Source organism: Ambystoma mexicanum, chromosome 14 (assembly GCF_040938575.1).
Source record: "Ambystoma mexicanum isolate Mex_15411 chromosome 14, UKY_AmexF1_1, whole genome shotgun sequence".
Lineage (NCBI taxonomy): Eukaryota > Metazoa > Chordata > Amphibia > Caudata > Ambystomatidae > Ambystoma > Ambystoma mexicanum.
In genome coordinates, this window is record NC_090940.1 from 125,128,391 (window position 1) to 125,149,619 (window position 21,229).

Genomic DNA, 21,229 nt, shown 5'->3' on the forward strand with positions numbered 1-21,229 from the left:
GCAGATATAAAGATAGCTGTGCTCGTAGATGAGTTCAGTATAGACAGAAAAGTGTCACGCAATAGAAGGAGGTCAAGAGATGGTGTGAGATTCTAGAAGGGAGGTCCAGGGTGACGGAAGGAAAGGAGAGTAAAATTTGAGTGTTATCAGCAAAGAGCTGGTAGGAACCCCCAAAGGAGAATATTACTCTGCTGAGGGAGGAGGTGTAGAGGGTAAAGAGTAATTGGCCGATGACAGAGTCTTGACAGACACACATCAGGAGAGGACAAGCCTCAGCTCTGTTCCTGTCAATGGAACATGATTAATACGAGTGTTAGGATGGATTCCAAGAAACTGCACTGTCCTGAATTCTGAGTTTGGAGAGGATCAAAAGGAAAGAAGGGTGAAAGACTGTGGAGAGGTTGAGGAGGATGAAGATGGAAGAGAGGTTGAGGTGATAGACTGTGGTTAGAATGTTCAAGACGCAGGTCAGGACTGTTTCTGAGAGGTTGGGGGATGGCTGCATTATTGGTTGCAGAGTTTATTGATTTCCAGCTAACCAGTGACCCTGCAGAATACCCCATGCAACAGCAATTCAAAGTAATGTGGGTGAAGTGAGTCAAGTCATTTGTTGGTAGAACTGTGCACATCCACAGACGGCTTCTTAAGGATAGGTAACACACTAGCTACGGTGAAGCAAGAGGAAGATCCCATTAGTGAGGGAGATATCTAAAATGGAGCAGAATTAAGAACAGGTTATAGGTGATATTTATTTGATAGATTGCAGAGCAAAGTGCTCCACTGATGTGCACACAGACTGGTTTTCAGAAGAATGCAAGTCATCAAAGTAGGAGAGTTCGGAGAAAAGTCAATAGGGCAATAGGGGGTGAGGGATAGGAGGACAAACCAGGGAGAGCCGGGAGAGTAAAGTGTTGCCGATCTTGGGGCTCTTGTATGACAAATAGAGGGAAAAAAACATGCTCTCATAGACAGATGTAATTAAAACCATGTGAGGGGTCCAGCGTGGATTGAAGGGTCGAGGAGACTTTGTAGGGTGAGAGTGGAGAGAGATGAGGCTGGTAAAGTAACATGACTTGGCGGTATCCAGGGACATAGTTAGGGGTAGGAAAGTATTCTTGTAGATGAGCACGAATAAAGGGGCTAAGGATCTCAGCAAGCAGCATAGTTGTAGGTGTGCACTGGTCTTAACTTAAGCTGGTGAATTGAAGTGGTGATGTACGGATAAGGGTGGAGGGATAGAGGTAGTAGCAGTGCTTGCAGGATAATGCTGCTGCAATGAGGTACTGAGAGCCAAGTTAAAGTCATTGTAGGCCTATTTAGCTGAGGAGGCCTGAGGAGGAGTTATAGCTGGGGGTGTGGGGGGGAATCTGACATTGGTTAGGCAGGGGCCGAGAGTGTGAGGTATACACTTGCATTTTGAAATAGAAGTGGTGGGAGGAAAGAAGAGAGGAGGAAGTGAAGTGAAGACTAGAGTGGTCAGGTGAGGAACGATCAGTGGTGAGGCTGGCTGAGGATGACAGAAAGATGAAGTTGAAAGAGAGTTGCCTTCAGTGTGAGTAGGTTGTAGCGCAACATCAGAGAGTGGTCCGAGAGAAGAGTGTCAAATATGAATTGGGGAGTGCATGAGATTATTGGGAGACTGATGTTTCCCATTAGAGCAAGAGGGGTGTTAATAGGAAGAGAGACAAGAAGGAGGTCCAGGCCAGGGAAGACATATTTAAGGGGTAGCAGGCCTGTAGATTCTGAAGGTAGTCAGGGGGTAGGCAACAGCTGTTGGATGACAGTGTGCTTGAATTAGAGTGACCGAATGTCAGGGGTAAAGGGGTCAGCCTCGTTGTTCTTTAAGCCAACCTTTCAACCTCTTGTGGACACCTGGGGAGTGAACAAAGATAGCAACATTTGTTTGTAATGCAGCAAATGTGGCAGTGTCTTGTTGGCAGTCCAGTTTTCTGTGATGTCCATGGCTATAATCTCGTGGCTGTTGTAGTTGAAGAGGTCAGAGAGGAATGATGTTTTCTTGCAAAGTGATTGGGCATTCCATAACCCAATGGTATGGGAGGGGGGAGAGAGTAAGAGGGTTTGGAGGGAAGGAGATATGGATAGATGCAGTCAGAGCACATTTGACATCTCGGATGCAAGTGTGGGTAATGCAATGGACAAGGGTGGGGTAGATGTTAGGTGAGGTGGTGGTAATAGGAAAGAGGAGTTGGGTCAGGGTGGCCCTTGGGGCCTCTGGGAAAAGGGAAAGGAAAAGTCTGTGAGTAGGCAAATGATGTTGTGAGAGGAAGTGGTCAGGAAGAGGTGCAGTTCCAAGGCCACTTGCAAAGAGAATTCATGCTACAGGTCTACTAGCAACCAAAATGCAAGATACAAGGCCATTAGTGACTAAAACGCAGGATAGAATGCCAAAAAAAATGAAGAAACCGGGCTACTAGTGGCACAATCACGATAGATGTCGGCAAGCAACCAACACTCAAGATATAAGGCAACTAGCGTGTAGAGAAACAGAGGGAGGGTGAGGCACGCACTCTAGTTCCCAGAGTTGAATACCTGCTGCATTTCAAATTTCTGTTCTCCTCCAAGCGCTTTCATGTCTCTAACAATCTTCAGGGAGGCTGTCTTTTCAGGTGTTACAGATTAGTCTCAATTGGTCTCAAGGAATTCTGGTAGCTGTAGTCTGTTTATGGTAACCAGGAATCACCTCCCCTCCAAAAGCACACATTCTTTCCTGGTGGGGGTAGGGGGGAAAACCAATGATGTGGCTCTCCTGGGTAGGGCATGGTGACCCCGGTGCCTGACTAAAATGTCAGATACGCTGCCACTATCAACCAAAATGCAGGATGCAGAAACAGTAGCAACCAGTGACCAACACGCTGCACATATTTTACCTAAAAACTACAATTCAAGGTATAGTGCTGCTAGCAACTAGCATGTAGGATACATGGACACACATGACCAAAATGCAAATTAGAGGGACACAAACAACCACAATGCACGATACAGGGTCAGGATTTAATTTCATAGTCCGTTTGAAAGGCATTGGATCTTCCCAATTACACTGCACAAACTACTTAATCACATAATGCATATTTTGGTAGTTTAGAGAACATGGCCAATCCTATGTAATGTCTGAGAACTACAATCCCCAGAAGCTGCATAGGACTTTTTACTTTCACTTTACTTTACCAGGTCCAGAGAGTAAGGAGGCTGATTGCTTTCAGGTGTGGTGATTCAGGCTAATGAGCCTGCTACAGCTCAGGATGTTTCACTGTTTAAGCAGCTGCCTTGAGAATCAATTTGTTCTTGCATGCATTGAGCACATTGCCTGACCCTCTTGCTTTGAACCGCGACTTGGGTCCTGTTGCTTGATGTTGCCACGACCTGCTCTTGTTCCAGTGCCTTTTCTCTCTGCCCTGCATCCCTCCACTCTCTGCCTGCTGTTCACACTGCTCCCCTTCCTGCAGCTTGTGCTACTTCTCTGCCTTCAGCCATTTGTTTTTGGTCTATAGATGTTTGCTCTCTGTCCACAGTTTGCTTGTTCTATGCCTGCAGCCCCTTGCGCTCTGTCTGCAATTTCCTTGTTTCCACTGTAGAGTTTCGGTTTGCAGTTGCCTTGTTCTCAGTCAAGGGGTTTCTGGCCATAGTCCCAGGATTCTAGACCAGAGTTTCTGTCCATAGTGTCCTGGTTACCAGTCTTTAGTTCAGTCTGAAATTCCAGTCAATCTATTATATACAGCTGAATGTATGTATGTGTGTATGTTTGTCCGGCTATATAAACCCACACCGTTGAACCCACATCTACCAAAGTTTGCCCGGATCCTTCTTTTGTCTGGGGCAAGATTGTAGTCTAAGTTTGGATTTTAAAAAAAACACTCCGTAGACACCCTCATTTACTGATGCTCACCCCGATTCACTACAGTAGGTACTAGAAGAAGGTAAAATTTGGACAACTGTCTGAAGCAAAATGTTTGATGTGTTTGTTATTCCTTTGAAATGTATTACTACTGTATACAGTTCAAAAGTGTTTATTACAGCATTTTAAAGGGAAATAAAAAAAAAGATTTTAATACTTTTTTATCACATCACTCCAATATGAGGAATGGAAAGGTTACCGTTTACTTAAGATCATTCACGAGAAGAGAGCACAATCAATCAATCTTTCTTGGACATTTTCTCAAATGTGCTGAAGCCATTGAGTGACTGAAACGTGGCACACAAAAAACGAACATCACTTAGAAAAGCTCCATCTGATGCGAAGCGAAAATCAATATCAAGAGCTTCTGAAACACAACAAACAGCTGCAAGACTTGCCGACCAGAGGACAAGAGCAACTTCTTCGAGGGCAAATTAGATCCCAGAGCAAACTGAAGCAAGACTTGCTGACATGAGGACAAGAGCAACATCCACAGGGGCACACGAGACACCACTCAATCAGGACACAGGCAATGCCGGGTACCCCAGCTAGTAGTTTTTATTCTGCAGTTGAAGTCTGTAGTATCCTTGGTCCTATTCTGATCTACTCTTGCTATTGCTCCCCATGTTCAGTCTTGACTCTTATTATCCTGTTCTTGATATTTCTATGGACGTTTGTGTTATTGTTCTTTCCCTCACTTGTGTTTATGTAATTCCTTCCTTCAGAGTTTGGCTGCTGGGTTTCCCAGCAAGTCATCTCTGTCCCTTTCCCTTGTGGCGTCTAAGTCTTGTCCATTGTGCCATTCGGTTCTCAGTGTTCTTTTTCCTGTTTCAGGTGGCAGTCACTGTTCTGTTCCCTTTTGAACCACACAGGCTACTGCCTCTTGAGTACTGTGTCCTTGTTCGTGCCTTAGGGTCCAGGCACAGAAGCCCGCTGCTGTTGCTCCTTTCCTTGAGAAATCAGAGAGGCACTGTAATTGTAACTTGCTCAGAAGGCTAGAGCATCTCCTGATTGTGGGAACACCTGCAACCATTCTGTGTTCACCCCCAGTGGCAACCAACATGTTTATCTTACTTGTATTCCCTGCCCTCATTCTAGTCACTGCTTTTGTGAATAGCCTGTACTTACAGCGTACCCTCATGTGTGTGCAGGGCTCTCTTCCTTACCGTTTGTTTGATTTCATTCCCTATTCAGCTTGGGGTGCCAGTCCTCCTCTCACCCCTGACAGTAACAGTTAAGGATACCAGATCACAAGGAGTTAACCATGCTTGGTAAGCACCTAGTTCCTGGGAAGGATAAGATCAGCCATCATGTGTGGGCCAGGTAGACAGGCAAACAGGTGAGACCTGTATTTATTGGTGAAAGGATATTACTAAGAGAAATGACTTTCATGAGAAAACAATAGTGGCTAGCTAGTGAGTAGGTTGAAGTCCACTTGTTGAAGGGGTAATGAGAATAGATACATGGACTGGGGACGCTGTTGAAAAAAAGCAACAGTATAATATAGTTTATATAGATAATCCTTGCTTTATTTTCATGTTGTTTTCCAAATTAATATCAGTTTGATGCCAATGTTCATATTCGTTTTAAGCTAAGCAAGCTGTGAGGTGATAAATAAGAAAAAAAACGCTAAGGGAATTGGTTATTTCAACAACACAAAACTGCTCATTTACACTGGAGCAGAGACAAAATCATGCCCATTTTACATTCCCTGTTCTAAGACAAATATCAGCCTATCTATACGGTTTCCACACTATGGGCATTACTACAAGTTTGCTGGTGCGATAACAATGGTGCCGGTAAGCTAACAGCACCGTTGTTACCGGACCGGCAAACTATGAGTTCTGCTCGCGGGTACCTGGCGGGTGGACCTGCACCCACGAGCAGACCTTGACGGATGCACCGGCATCGTTATTAACGGTGCCGGTGCATCTGGCCTCCCCATTCTCATAGAGTCCTATGGGACTCAAATGGGAATGGGGACTAATAATGACTGGCACCCGTCAATTGGCAATTACCGGGTCTGTTGGGGCTGGAATGCACCGGTAATTGCCCATTGCGTGTTGCCTGTAATTTCATGACTCTGGCGGCAGTCATGCCGGTAATTACCGACAAGGCTATCGGCAGGGTCGGAATGAGGCCCAATGTGTTACATTTCTGCAAATTTGATGTCCATGTTATATTTCCTGCTCATGTTCAAAGACTGGATTTTAAATGTATGTTCTCATCCTGTGTGGTGCCCACTATCTTACAGTTGCTGGGTATGATTAAAGGCAAACATAGTATACAGAACTTCAGATACTCCAGTCCCATGCACACCAAAAATCCTGAAATCGGGCAGCAAAATAAGATAAGCTTAACAGTCTTTCAGGTAGTGTTTTTACTATATATAAGGAGAAACTGCATTAAGATACAAATATTCTCAAAGTCATTATGTGCAATAAGTATCACTCAGAAACATTTATCTTTGTAAATTCCATCATGTCTAATCAAAACTTAGCTCAAAGTGTTTCAGGAATTTCATTCCTTCTTTGGGAGTGATAATAGACTTGCACTGTTAAAATAATATCATAATATTTGAGATTAGTGATATTGTTTCACCATAGATTAATTATGTGTAATATCATTTCAACTTCGTATAAATTAACGATTAGCTCAAATCGAGTAATCAAGACTGTATTTCCAAGCACAGCTTTAGGTTTGACAGAAAAATTGCAAAACATCAAGAGCAATGTCTTACAGTAATTTTGAAAAAAAAGTATAAAATTTTAAATAAATGGTCAAAAAAGTACCTTATAATATCAAGGAATAAAAGGAGTCAATTTAAAAACTGAATTGAAAAATAAAATACAAAAAAGAAAATAAATGGGATTAATACCTAGACAATACCTAAACAATAACATCAAAGGTGGATCCTTTAATACAATGGGTGTGATGGAGGTGATACTATTTATTTTGATTTAAGGCATTATTTTGCTTCTCATATAGTTGAATCGCATTAAATTATACAATATACATTTTAAGATTCTAAAAAATGAAGAAAAGCTAAGTAAAGAGAAAGAGAACATCAACTAATTTCGAGGTTTTTTTAATTCGCTGATCTATACCCAAAACAGGCAAGTGGTTGAAAGCCTCCCTATACTTATAGTCCAGAAAAAATAGACCAAGTATCAACAGTATGTACACAATACTAAACATGTTTTAATAAAGGTTATGAATAAATAAAATACTCATAAAAATGTTTTTAAAAAACAAGACCCAACATTCAGCACATGGTGAAAACATAATAAACAACAATTAACCACACAAACATTTAACCATGATAAAGAAATTTGTACGACAAAAAATGACATTATACACTTAATACAAAATTTGAGTATGTAACTCAAATAGCATAAAATCCCGACATGTTTCAGTTCTTTAAAGCTGTCATTGCATGAACTTTCTTCAGGGGAGAAAAGCACACGATTTCTTGATTGTCACCATGCAATCCAGGGCTACATGTGTGTTTCCAAATTCGAATCAAGGATTTCTCCTAGAACAGCAAACGAAGGGGGCCATCACTAAAACACCACTAATCAATTACTTGTATAGTCACTACATGCTCCAAAAGTAGCTTTGCAATACTCTCCCGTAACCCCTATTAGTGGAGTACAGGAAACGGGGTCCAGAGGTTGTGATACAATCCTGCGCATCTCAAAAATCAAACAAAATACCTCTTAATAGGTGTTTGTAATGCTGATGTCTTCAGTACATCCACAATTAGCTCCAAACTTCCTCAGTCAAGTTCGTAATAATTCTGTGTAAGCTCTTGAGTAGCTTAGAGGTTCAAATAGACCTGAAACAAACACAGAACAACACACCAGGGTGTCTGTGGGGATATGTGACTGAACAAACGGTAAGAAGCCCATTACCAATACCACTATTAGTGCCATGCTGCGCTCTACCATCACCAGTAAAGCCAAATACTACCACAAAGGGGGGTCTAATTGGTTACTCCTATGGTCCACCCAAACAACCAAAATGTCGGAAGTATGGCTGACAACAGGTAACGGTACACACACCAATCACCAAACACTTGTGATAAAATTTAACTCTCTACCATCACCAATGTTTACCCACAAGTACCAATGGATTACCTCATAAGAAGCTCCTAGTGTTCCAATGGCTTAAACAGAGATCTCATGTCCGTCACAGTACGGTATACGTAGCATGCTCCCACTTCCGCAGTGTTTTTAGGACTGGAAATGAAATACATGCACGTTTGTAAATCTCATATCTCCGGGTCGGCTGCAACACAAAGCAAGTATTGTTAGAGGTTATCAGCCTTTAGTAAGTTTACTGTTTAGGAGGCTCTGTGTGGTCTCGAAGGCATCTATAGAAATTTTAGAGGTCTCATTTAGAAAGCAAACATTTCACTTATAGGGTGTGTTTACAAGGCATTATCATGGCAACTGCCTCAGATAAATGCCTGGCGTACAGCGAAGAATATATTAAAAATGTGTTAGACTCTTTGTCAGTGTTGTCCAACACCAATGATGGCATCATGAGCAAAAGTAGAGACCAATGGGACGAATTAGCACATCTTAGAAAGCGGTTAATTCGCACAGAATTACATGGTGCCATCATGCTACAATATTTGAAAAATCAGGCGCTACCACAGGGCCTTATAGTCAGAAATGAACACCGGTTGTTTTTGGATAATTCAGAATTTAAAATCAAATGGAGCTCTATATCCATCAAATGTGTGCCGTGATTGGTTGGTACTAATAATAGACACAGCAACGGAGGTATCTAAACAGATTGAAATTGACTCCACTAAACTTCAAGAGGAACTTAAGAAAGATCTAGATCTGGTAACGTTTAAAACTAAATTAGATCTACATTTGAAAGAACTAGTAGACTTCAAGAATGGTACGACTTTAGATCGTGTCAAAAGGATGAAGAAAGATTTGTTGAATTTCACTCATGAAAAGATATTTCTGTATATCGCTGATGGCTATAAGTTTGGAAATATATATCAGGGTACCAATCCAACACAACCTAAAAAGAGGGTACATTTCCGTAACACTTCATATAGTTCTAGTGATGACGGGAGTACTGGCTCAGTTGATCAAACTAACCAACAAGGTACAGGTAGGGGGCGAGGACAACGCTATCAGAACCGACAAAGACAAGGACGTCCTTTTTTAGGACAGGGTCCCACTCGAGGGGATTGGGGCAATCAGATACAAACCCGAAGCAGAGCGAGGAATCAGTGGTGATTAATTTGTCTGACTACATATTGAGCAGGAATGAGGCGTCAGTTCTCAATAAAGGTTTGAATTTTGTTACCACAAAGTACCATGATCCGTTTGAATTCCGATCTGAATTTCAGACTTTCATGAGGAAGGTTCACCTCAATGAATTTTTTCAAAATGACATGGCATATGAGAACACGAATCGCACTGGGTTGAGAAATCAATCCACCTTCAATGTTCCCTCCCAGAGTCACACCTCAGAGTCGCTGGTATTTGAGAAACTGGTACTTAGAGAAGTACAGAAACTTGAGAATCATGGCATCCCCCATCATTCCAACTTTGGAACTGCCCAGCGTACTTTGATCTCCAAATTGGCCAAAGCTAAGGACATTATAGTAAGACAGCCAGACAAAGGGGGCGCGATTGTGCTCCTCAACCGCACTGACTATGTTAAAGAGTGTTTGCGTTTACTTAATGACACTAGGAGTTACCATCCCATTACAGGGATCCCTCTACACATCTGATGGAGATCATAGAAGAAAAAGTGGCTAGAGCTTACGAAGCTGAAATGATAAGTAAGCAAGAATACGAATCTCTTACTAGGAAACAAGGGCGAGTTCCGGTTTTCTACATTTTACCTAAAGTTCATAAAAGCCTTGTGAACACCCCAGGCAGACCCATTGTCTCTGGGGTTAGTTCCATACTAGAACCTCTTTCCAAGTTTGTGGATTTCTACTTGAGACCATTGTCCTCAAAATGAGGAGTTATTTGAGCGATACAACCGGTGCCATCAACAAAATTGAAAATGTACCATTCACTCAAGCCAAGTCGTTATTGATCTGCCTTGAGATACAATCATTATACACGGTTATTCCTCAAAGAGCAACCCTTGCAGTAATTGAGGATATCGTAAGAGATAGAGGGGATGGACATCCAGTAAGCAGTGCCTTCATTTTATGGAGTTTGTCCTGACCAAAACATTTTTCAATTTCAGGGGGCATTTTTTGAACAAATAGAAGGTACCGCCATGGGAGCCGCCATGGCCCCTAACCTTGCCAACTTGTATGTAGAGTATTTTGAGAAGTCTGTCATCTATTTAGACACCAACCCGTTCAAGAAAAAACTGTTAGAATGGCTAAGATATATAGATGATATTTTTATACTGTGGGATGGCTCTGCAGAAGAGGTGGATTTGTTTGTAAAGTGGTTGAATGTTCAGAATTTGTTTCTCAAATTCACTAAGGAGATCAATTCACAGGAGATCAATTTCTTAGACATTAGCATTTTTCATCATTTGGGTACTCTAAAAACCTTATCACAAGAAAACAGATAAGAACTCTCTCTTACATTTTTCAAGTAATCACGCCAACCACATAAAAATTAATTTGCCCTTCGGTCAGTTTCTTAGACTTAGGAGAAACAGTAGTTTACAACAAGACTACAGTGACAGCGCTAATATTCTGTCTAAAAAACTGCAGAGCAAAGGTTATCCAACTAAACTTGTCAAACACTCTTCCAAAAGAGCTTTCAATAATAGTCATGATGCTCTGTTAGAAAAAAAGAGAAGCGATGACAAGGAAAAACGGATTGTATTCGTGAACACCTTCTCTAATCTGTCCTATAAAATCAAGGGCATCATTGGCAAGACATGGAAAAAAGTGTAAAATGACAAGTCTGTTCCACTGCCTTTGGTTGCTTTCAAAATGTCAAAACATCAGAGAGATGCTAATCAGAAATGAAATATCCATCAAAAGTACTGCAGAACCCAGACAAACCACGCCCTGGGGCCTTCCAGCTGTCAAGGGTCATTTCCCCTGTGGACAATGTGTTATGTGTGCCTCCACCACGGAGATTAAACAAATCAAACTTAACACGACTACAACATGGGTATTAAATGATATGACAAATTGCAACACTGAAAATGTGGTCTACTTAATCACGTGCCGCTGCGGTCTACAATATACTGATAAAACCAACAGGAAGTGTTGCATTCGGATGGTGGAGCATCGCAGCTGTATTAAGAATCAAATAATGACAGCCCCTTTAGTTAAACATTTTGTACAAATGAAACAATCCCATGAAGATTTCAGATGGGTCATTCTAAAAAAGGTGTGGGGTAATGGCAAGATAGATACTGATCGAAAACTTGTGCTATTTGAGTAAAGAATGATCTTTAAATGTCAGAGCCACATCCTTGGTTTAAATGAAGAAATTGAGTGGCAATATACACATGTCTAAATTTGTATATTGGGAGACAGATGTTCACCACTCTGAGTGTGAGAAAGGAGATTCACTGTGATTGTATTGATAGTGGACATTTTAAGAACAGTGGTACTAGATCCACATCGTTGAAGTATACCATCTATGAAATGTTGTTGCTATAATCCATCGGAATTGGGACTCTTATTGATGAAAAGGTGAAATTATGCTAACTTTTTTTGACCAATGTGTTTCCCTGCAAGTTTTTTTTAAATGAAATGTGTAGACCTAAAAATATGTTACAAATAATAGATGTCCATGTGGCCAAAAACAACAGCATCTGTGTACATCAGTGGCTCATGACTACTCTAAATGTCACCAACAAAGAATGTATTTATTTATATGTGTGTCTACATGCAATCTAGGACCTGTTTCAATTGTTTTGAAACCCTTTGCGGTTGCATCTTTCATTCCTTCCACAACATCCGAAGGGAGCCCGAAATAGGGTTAGTCTTTCCTCTATGTCGATCTTGCTACGGTCACCCTGCACGAGTTATTAAATTTGAGAAATGTATTTGTTGGAATTATGTATTTGGTGTATTTAGATGCCATGTATTCGTAGGCATTTCATTGGCTACTCCGTGAGATTCCAGATGGGATATTCCTCACCTTGCGGTCTGTGCAGTCCTCTTTCTATACGTATTATACCACAGCCGTCCTCCATCACTTCCAGGTTAAACGCAAGATGAAGAGCCGGAGTGCGATGTGGGTGTTAGATGTACCACGGCCCTACATGCTTTGATAGTATGACTTACCAGTCGCATACAGGTATGTGGAAAAGGGGAATTTGTATTGATATTTATCACGCGAGGAGGCAACACATTTTGTGTTGCAGCCGACCCGGAGATATGAGATTTACAAACGTGCATGTGTTTCATTTCCAGTCCTAAAAACACAGTGGAAGTGGGAACATGCTACGTATACCATACTGTGACGGACATGAGTTCACTGTTTAAGTCATTGGAACACTAGGAGCTTCTTAGTAGGTAATCCATTGGTACTTGTGGGTAAACATTGGTGATGGTAGAGAGTTATATTTTATCAAGTGTTTGGTGATTGGTGTGTGTACCGTTACTTGTTGTCAGCCATACTTCTGACATTTTGGTTGTTTTGGGTGGACCATAGGAGTAACCAATTAGACCCCCCTTTGTGGTATTATTTGGCTTTACTGGTGATGGTAGAGCGCAGCATGGCACTAATAGTGGTGTTGGTAAGGGGCTTCTTACCGTTTGTTCGGTCACACATCCACACACACATCCCCACAGACAACCTGGTGTGTTGTTCTGTGTTTGTTTGCAGGTCTATTTGAACCTCTGAGCTATTGAAGAGCTTACACGGAATAATGACGAACTTGACTGAGGAAGTTTGGAGCGAAATGTGGATGTACTGAAGACATCAGCATTACAAACACCTATTAAGAGGTATTTTGTTTGATTTTTGAGATGGGCAGGGTTGTATCACAACCTCTGGATCCCGTTTCCTGTAATCCACTAATAGGGGTTCCAGGAGAGTATTGCAAAGCTACTTTTGGAGCATGTACTGACTATACGAGTAATTGATTAGTGGTGTTTTAGTGATGGCCCCCTTCGTTTGTTGTTCTAGGAGAAATCCTTGATTCGAATTTGGAAACACAAATGTGGCCCTGGATTGCATGGTGACAATCAAGAAATAGTGTGCTTTTCTCCCCTGAAGAAAGTTCATGCAATGACAGCTTTGAAGAACTGAAACATGTCGGGATTTTATGCTATTTGAGTTACATACTCAAATTTTGTATTAAGTGTATAATGTCATTTTTTGTCGTACAAATTTGTTTATCATGCTTAAACGTGTGTGTGGTTAATTGTTGTTTATTTTGTTTTCACCATGTGCTGAATGTTGGGTCATGGTTTTAAAAAAAATGTTATGAGTATTTTATTTATTCATAACCTTTATTAAAACATTTTTAGTATTGTGTACATTCTGTTGATACTTGGTCTATTTTTTCTGGACTATAATTATAGGGAGGCTTTCAACCACTTGTCTGTTTTGGGTATAGATCAGCGAATTTGAAAAACCTGGAAATGAGTTGATGTACTCTTTCTCTTTGTATACAAATATATTTGGTCTACCTCTGACCGTGTGGGAGAGGAAGTATTGTTAGAGGTTATCAGCCTTTAGTAAGTTTACCGAAAAGCTAAATAATACATACAATATTTATTTGTAAAATTTGGGAAAAAATATCCAATTGTGACTATCTTTGCCCAAATGTTTACTTACATGTATTAGTTTATTTAACCATTTTCCATATCTGTTATATAAATAGATTATCTTTATTGGCACGTCCAAAAACATTTTAAAAAAAATGCTTTTTATGATGTTTCACAGTGTAATTTTCATGCCATTGTCTTTAGATGTAGACTTAGTCATGCTCTCATTATTGATTTCCCAGTGCTGCAATGAAAAATAATAAAAGGCAAACCATTAAAATGAATGTAAAATCAACAAAAAACACATATTTACATTGAAGCAAGAATAGGAAGTGTATGATGACAAACAATGGCATTCACTGGGCACCACATGTACATATAGCAATTGGATAAAATAGGACCAATCATGCATTGTTTAATCTTTAACTTTAGCTTTGTGTAGCAACACATATTTCCCCTTTGAGGACATGCATCTGTGTGACTGTGTTGAGACCTAGACTACTGGGCCAGATTCTCAAACAGCAGTGCAAATGAAAGGAGTGCAGAGAATGCGCTCATTTTATTTCAGGAATGCTTAGGTTATTTTATTCACAAAGGTGACCAGAGCATTTCTGGGGGGGCAAGACTGTAACACAAAGATCCACTATTGCACACATTAGTGTCAGGAGCACACTCCAACACTACTGTATAACAGCCTCCCAGCAACCACAAGCACATTTCACCAAGATGGGCTGTTAAAGGGCCCACATAGGTGAAATATATGTATTTATTAATTAATTGTTTGCTTGTTAGGCACATATACAGGAAATAAATACTGTTTTAAAGCACCCACAGGGCAACAGGGAGGGAACAGGGGAATGTGAGACAATTAAACAATTAATGCAATTAAATACATAAAGAAACATTAAATATAGTGGATGGGGGGCAAACCTACTATGACTTGGGAGTGTTCAGAATGTACAAGTGCAGAAAGGAGGGGGATTGGGATAGGTGCTGTGGTGCTCATGGGTGAGTAATAGGTGAAGCGGAATGGAGGGTAAGTGCGAGACTCCTTGGAGGAGGGTGAGCTCAGGCAAGTGCTGAGGAAGACAGAAGCTGGGGGCAATTTGGTGTGGGAGGTCAGGGCCCAAGGATGCCTAGGGGCCCTGCACATCAAACAAGCAACTGTGTGATTAGCGGAGGAGAGTGGGGGGAAGGAAAGGGTAAAGAGGAAAGTCTCAAAGAGCTTCCGGAATTTAAGAAAGCCCTGCTCAAGGCGCAGAGGGAAGGGAAGGCTGTTCCAAAGAAGGGAGCCAGCTGAGGAAAGAGATCGACCTCCTGCCCTCTGTATAGCGAAATGCTTTACACACAAAGAGTTTGTGCCAGAGGAGCGCAGGAGTGTGTAGGGGGAATATTTATTAAGAGAGAGTTGCAAATAGTGTGGTCCCCTGCTTCCACCACTTTTGGGGAATGGACATTTGAGTGTGTCAGCACAGTTTAACGCATGGCTGGCACACTGCAAGAACAAAATTTTGACAGGGTCAGAAATGACCCGGTCATGATTTGCGCCCCCCCCCACCCGCACCTGTTTCAAAAGTCGTAGGGGGATGACCCTCATTTATGGCCATTAAAAACAACATACTGTTTGTGCATTTGGGATTTGCTTTAAATGACCAGAAATTCCCTGTTATTTGCGTAAATGCACATCGGGGAGGAATGGGTATCTGGATGAGTGCATCTAAGATGTGTTCCACCTCTTTCAGTCACCCTGCAGCCTGCATTGATATGATATGATAAGGCATTTATAACGCGCCTATACACAAGTGTTTCAAGACGTGGCAAGGGAGGGGGACAGAGGGAAGACAGAGGCAACGATCCTACTAGGCCAGGTGACATTGAGATTGTGCAAGTGCAGGGGAGGGTGGAAGGGAAAAGTGCAGGGGGAAAGGGGAGGAACAAGTGCAGTACATAGGATACCAGTAAATAAATAAGACAATAAACAGAAGTGCAACCAGCTGGTGGCAAGTGCGAGGGTAAGTGCAGACATCAGGTGCTAGGAGGGGCTGTTGGGATACAGAAACAGACCCCGAGTGTAGGGATTGCCAGAAGGGCAGTGCAGCTGGGGAGAGAAGGAGAGAAAGCAGAAGCAAAGAGGAAGGTCTTGAGATGCTTCCGGAACCGGAGATGGTTCTCCTCAAGTTTCAGAGAGGCAGGGAGGCTGTTCTAGAGATTTGCCCCAGCTGAAGAAAGATATCTACCGCCAACTCGCTGCTTGGAGAAGCGACTGACCGAGAGGGAGTTGGAAGCAGATGAGCGAAGAGCCCGAGGAGGAAGCTCTTAACACGGGTGAGTGGCTATCAGCATCTTCTCCCATTGTGTGAACGAGTAAACTGAGAGACATTTTACATGTTGAGCCCTTTGTTTGCAGTTGGCTCGGAAAGACTTGCTTTATGTCTTTCTTCAATTAATATCCCGCCTGAAAGTTACATGTGGAACGCCCTGGTAACTAGTTGACAGCATCATACATAATTGTATCTTTGAACTGGTGATTTCCTCATATCTTTCTATGTCCATTGGTCTGGTGCTCGTTGGGGGGAAGGACCTCAGTAAGTCCTTTTAGTTTATGAGGTGTTCCCCGGTGTAAGTGCCCTGTGATTGTTTTATCATCCACTAGTGTGGCATTACAGTGGTACCGCTAAAAATCCAGCATCATGACTTTGTCACAGGTGTAAAAGGCGTAAGATGTAAAGTGTCATCCAGGCTGACCATCATGCCGAAACACAAGGCTAATACTGCCCCCTTTGCTGTCCCCCTCAAAAGAAAATCAGTCTGATTAACGAAATAAAGGGTCTGCTGAAAGACCTAAAGGAAAACTACACCATGTAAGCACCTGCTGCAGCAGATCATCAATTGATGCACTAAAGCTCTTTCATTTGTACCAACAAATGTGTACCTCTGATTGGAGCACATAAGGATGGGAAGGAGGAGAAAGTATACATGTCCTCAGTAGTACAATATTGTGCTAGCACTGCACCGTGTACACCTTGTAAACCTCATGTTTCACAAGAACTGTTGCCTCCTGACATGATCAAAATACCACGTGATCTTGGCCAAGAAGATGGTCGATACTTCCAGGGGGTAATTGAAACATTTGAGTGCACACATCCTGATATCTCTTGCAAAATTAGAAGTTCACTACTGCAGTTCATGGACACAGAGATGACATCTTCTACCCTGGGACATTTTGGAACCCCATGTGCAAAGTGAGGTGGTAACTGATCCAAATGCACAAGCTCTTGGGACATGTGCTAATTCTCAAACTAAAGAAGGCAATTATTCTAATTTAGTAACTAGTTCTTCTGACGCAAAAACTGATTGATGTGTGCATTACCTTGTGAATTACTTTATTTTGGTAAAATCTGAAGTCAGGGTCGTACTGGTTGACCTTAAAAAGTAGAACACTGCTTTGAAAATATGAACAATACTTTATAGCAAGTGCAAATTGTTTCTATTAATTTAACTCTAGTATCCCCATTAATGACTAGTTTATATAATTCAAAGAGTGATGTAGGGTTACAAATAGTCCCATTTTGTAATCCAGGTATTCTGCTTCGTAAATCTGTATCCCAGGAAGCAAACCTGGAGAGGCATATAAATAGCAATAAAGTTGTTCCTCCAGAAATCATTAACTATATGATATGAAAAGTCATTTATAATGCTCCTGTACACAAGTGTTTATAGGCGCGACAAGACAAGGGAGGGAAGACAGAAGAGGACAAGACAAACAATCTTAATAGGCCTTGTGTGATTCAGATTGTGCAAGTGCATGAACGATAAGTGCAAGTGGAAAGGGGGGGAGTGCCAGGGAGGGGGACAGGAAAACAGGGCATAAATGCCCTGAGTAAGTGCAGCACAGGACAATGCGCCTCTGTGTAAATTCAAAGGAGGCAAGGGACTGTAGAGGTTACAGTGTCAGCCACTAAGTGCGTGGAAGTCCCGGAGGCAGTGTAGGGGTGACCGATCAAGAGAGAGCCTGGTACCCAGTGAGACTCTGAGGGTAGCCAAGCAACCCGTTGGTGCAGCAAACAGGTTCGGTCAGGTAGGTCAGCATGGGAGGGAGAGAGAAAGCAGAGAAGAGGAATGTGTTGAGCTGCTTTTGAAACTTCAGGTGGTCCGGCTCAAGTTTGAGAGGGGCAGGGAGGCCATTCCAGAGGGAGGCACCTGCAGAGGAGAGAGATCTACACCCCACTCTCTGCCTGAAGACATCATCTAGTCTAAATTCAGCTTTAACCTATTAAGTGCATTCCCCTTCACTTAGACACAGTGCCAAGCCAAGCAGGTTCTTCAACCACCTTGTTGTACGCCGGACCATGCACCCCCGATTCTTTAACTGCAACCTACGCTCCACTGCAGGCTGGAACAGTATGTAAGCCAAAGGTCCTAAAACCTGCATGGGGTGCGAGAGATAAGGGAATAAATGAATCCATTAGCTTCAGCATAGTAAGGCTTACCTCGCTTCAATTCACTAGCCTTTAATAGAGGTTGAAAGGCAGCCAAAGTGGGATTACATGATGATAAGGATAACATCCAAGGACTTGGCAGAAGGATGGTTATCTATGCAATTTGGGACCCTTCCTCCATCAGTGTCAATGACACAATTACGTCAGGATATCCCTTCAAATCCACCAATGGTTTAAACTAAACGCTTCCTTCTTGAGTTGTATTGACGATGGTGACCACACTTCTACAAGCGACACATATAGCCAGTGACAAGCTTTACCTTGTAATGCCTCAAATCTAATGAATTTAGACTGACTTTTAGACCCACCTTATTATGTTAAAACCATTTGTCACCCAGACAAATCGGGCAGAATGGGGATCAGGAGCCCAGCCATACTGGCACCCACGAATGGGCAATTACCGGCCCATTCAACTCGTAATGGGCCGGTAATGGCCCATTTGCGGGTGGCGCTACCGCCAAACTGGTAATGAGGCCCACTGTGCTGAATTGATTCACATCCTACCTCTCTTTGTCAGACACCAGGCTGTCCAAATGGGCTCCCCCACTCCAAACACTACTCTGCCACCTGTGCAGTCCCTTTTTGCTCTATATCTAACCAGTGAGCTCACTCCTCGATGACCCCAACATCGGGATACACTAGTACCCAGATGATACACAATTGTTCCTAAAGGTTATGGGGTAACAAGGTATTGCTTGCCTTTGCTCATGCCTTGCAACCATTCAAAGGTCGATGTCAAGGGCCTATTTAAAGTGTAATCCTACTTAGAGTGAATTCATACTCCTTGCCCCACCTCCAAGCAGGAACCTAGTTAATGGTGGCTATATGAAATGTGCTTCGAAGGGTTCAGATCTCTCTACTTCTCCTATGCCAGGACTTCTAATTAAGGTGCAGGCCCTAGTTGTCTTGCATATCAACTGGGGTAACACCTTCCTCAAAAGGCTCCCAGCTGCTCCGCTGGCCACCGTCAAAGCAGCTCTACAAAATGTGACCACTTTACCACCTTGCACAAGTCACACTGGCTCACCATTCTAGCTAGGATCTGGTTAAAAACTGTAAGCATCATCGACAAGGCAAACCACAGACAGTACATTGGTCTACCTGATGGCCAAACCCAGGCTAAAAACATCTGGTGAACCTCAAGTTGCAACAAAAACACCTGGAGGGAAAAGGTAGATCTGAAGTGGCAAAGAAGACGAAATTTGTCAAACAATGTTTAGCAAAGAAAAAGGAAGAGAATTATATAATAAACAGTGCAATGCGTTAAAAAGGATCCCTTGGTGACAAGTGGCAGGATTTTTGACAGGTTGTCTCCTTTCTCCAAGAATAAAGTGTCCAATACAAACCAACCAGATGTCAATATATTGGCGAATGGGCGGCTAAATCATTTTCATTCCTTGTAGGATCGTGATTATATTTCTGTGTCAGTACATTTTTCAGGTGTCTCAACCATTAATCTGTCACAAAATGGTACTATTTTATGTGCACTACATCCATCGGTTCTTTCAGCTTATGAGGTTTATGAAGCATTGTCTTCTCGAGAACTGAAACTGCACCAGGCCATTAGTTTATTCCAGTTGATCTTATAATCATAATCCTGAGATTCTATGTCCCATTCTCAGTACATTTTTGGCACAGGATTATCCTTACAGAGGAGGTACCTTGTTGCTAGCAAATTCTCTTATAGTCCCAGTCTACAAAAAAGGTGATCACTCAATATCCCCTTTGGGCCCACTTGCAAATACATTTTCCAAAAACATACTTGGCCATTTGGAATTATGGGGTGAGGACAATAATCTTTTGTCCCCCCTCCCCCGCCCAAGATGGTTTTCGAAAAGAGGAACTGTGGCCATTGGTCAGTCCTTCAGGCTTTCAATGATTTGACATAAACGTGTCTTTTTGAAATAACTGCAGATTTAAATTGCATTCATTGATTTTCAAACAGCCTTTAAAGCGGTCCTGCATTCACAACTTTAGTCAAAACTGGAAAACCTTAAAATCCCACTGTTCCTGATATTTAAAATAAAATCTCTTTCCTCATACAATTTTGCTGTGATAAGAAGGGGAACTAGCAGTTGAATACATTAAATCATTCTCCATCAGTATATGTGTCAGGCAAGGGTGCATTCTTGCTCCTTTGTTGTTTTCATTGTACATAAACAACTTTGGTGGTATTATGACAAAACTTAAGGCAGGGACTCCATGACTGGGAGGTCATCAATTTGCTGTGCCCTTTGATGATCTTCGGGTGTGATGTTGTTTTGATCTCCAAGATGCCACGTGGTCTCCAACGCCAAATGCACACTTTTCATGCAACATCTTTAGAAAAAGGTTTGAAAATAATTATACAAAAGACATACATATTGATTTTCCAGCTGCCGAGGGTCCAGCGATCGCAATAGCCAATATCCACCTTCGAAGGGAAAACCTGCAGACTGTGGATTGTTTTGACTACATAGGGTTACAATTTCATAAACCAATCCATTGGTTGGATCAGAAATACAGGAGTGCTACTCTAGTGTGTAGAGATGAATCAGTACTTAACTTCTCCAGGCCCTTCAGTTGCAGGGTGTCATTGTATCCTATTGAAGTATATCAAATTCAAGTAATACTGGCTGCATCTTATGCAGCTGAGATCTGGGATCACTGTACTGTCACTGCACTCAAGTGTAAAGAAAACAAAATATGTAAACAACTCCTGGGGATGCCTTGCAGTGGTCGAAGGTAAGCTTGAATTGAGTGTGTGGCCCATATCCCATGCTATAAAAATTAAACCCCTCCTATATTGCATTAAGATTGGGAATAGCGAAGAAATAGTGATTCATCATGAAGACCTGCCGTCAAATTATCACAAAGATTTGCAGAATGTCTTAGCAACCCCAGGGCAGATGGAATCATGTGACTTGATTCATGAAATCGATGATTAGGACCTTGAATCTACTGGTCCTAGGGGCAGGTCCCTGTTTTTAATATACCCTGGTAGGGGAATCTTAATGAATACCTAAAAGGACTGGTATCTTGGAGAAGTGTTAAACAATTGTTACCTTTTCCCTCTGATTATGTAGGCTGTACGAAGTACCTGTGCATACACAAGGAATCTCTTTCAAAAACTATATTAATAACATTTGGTCT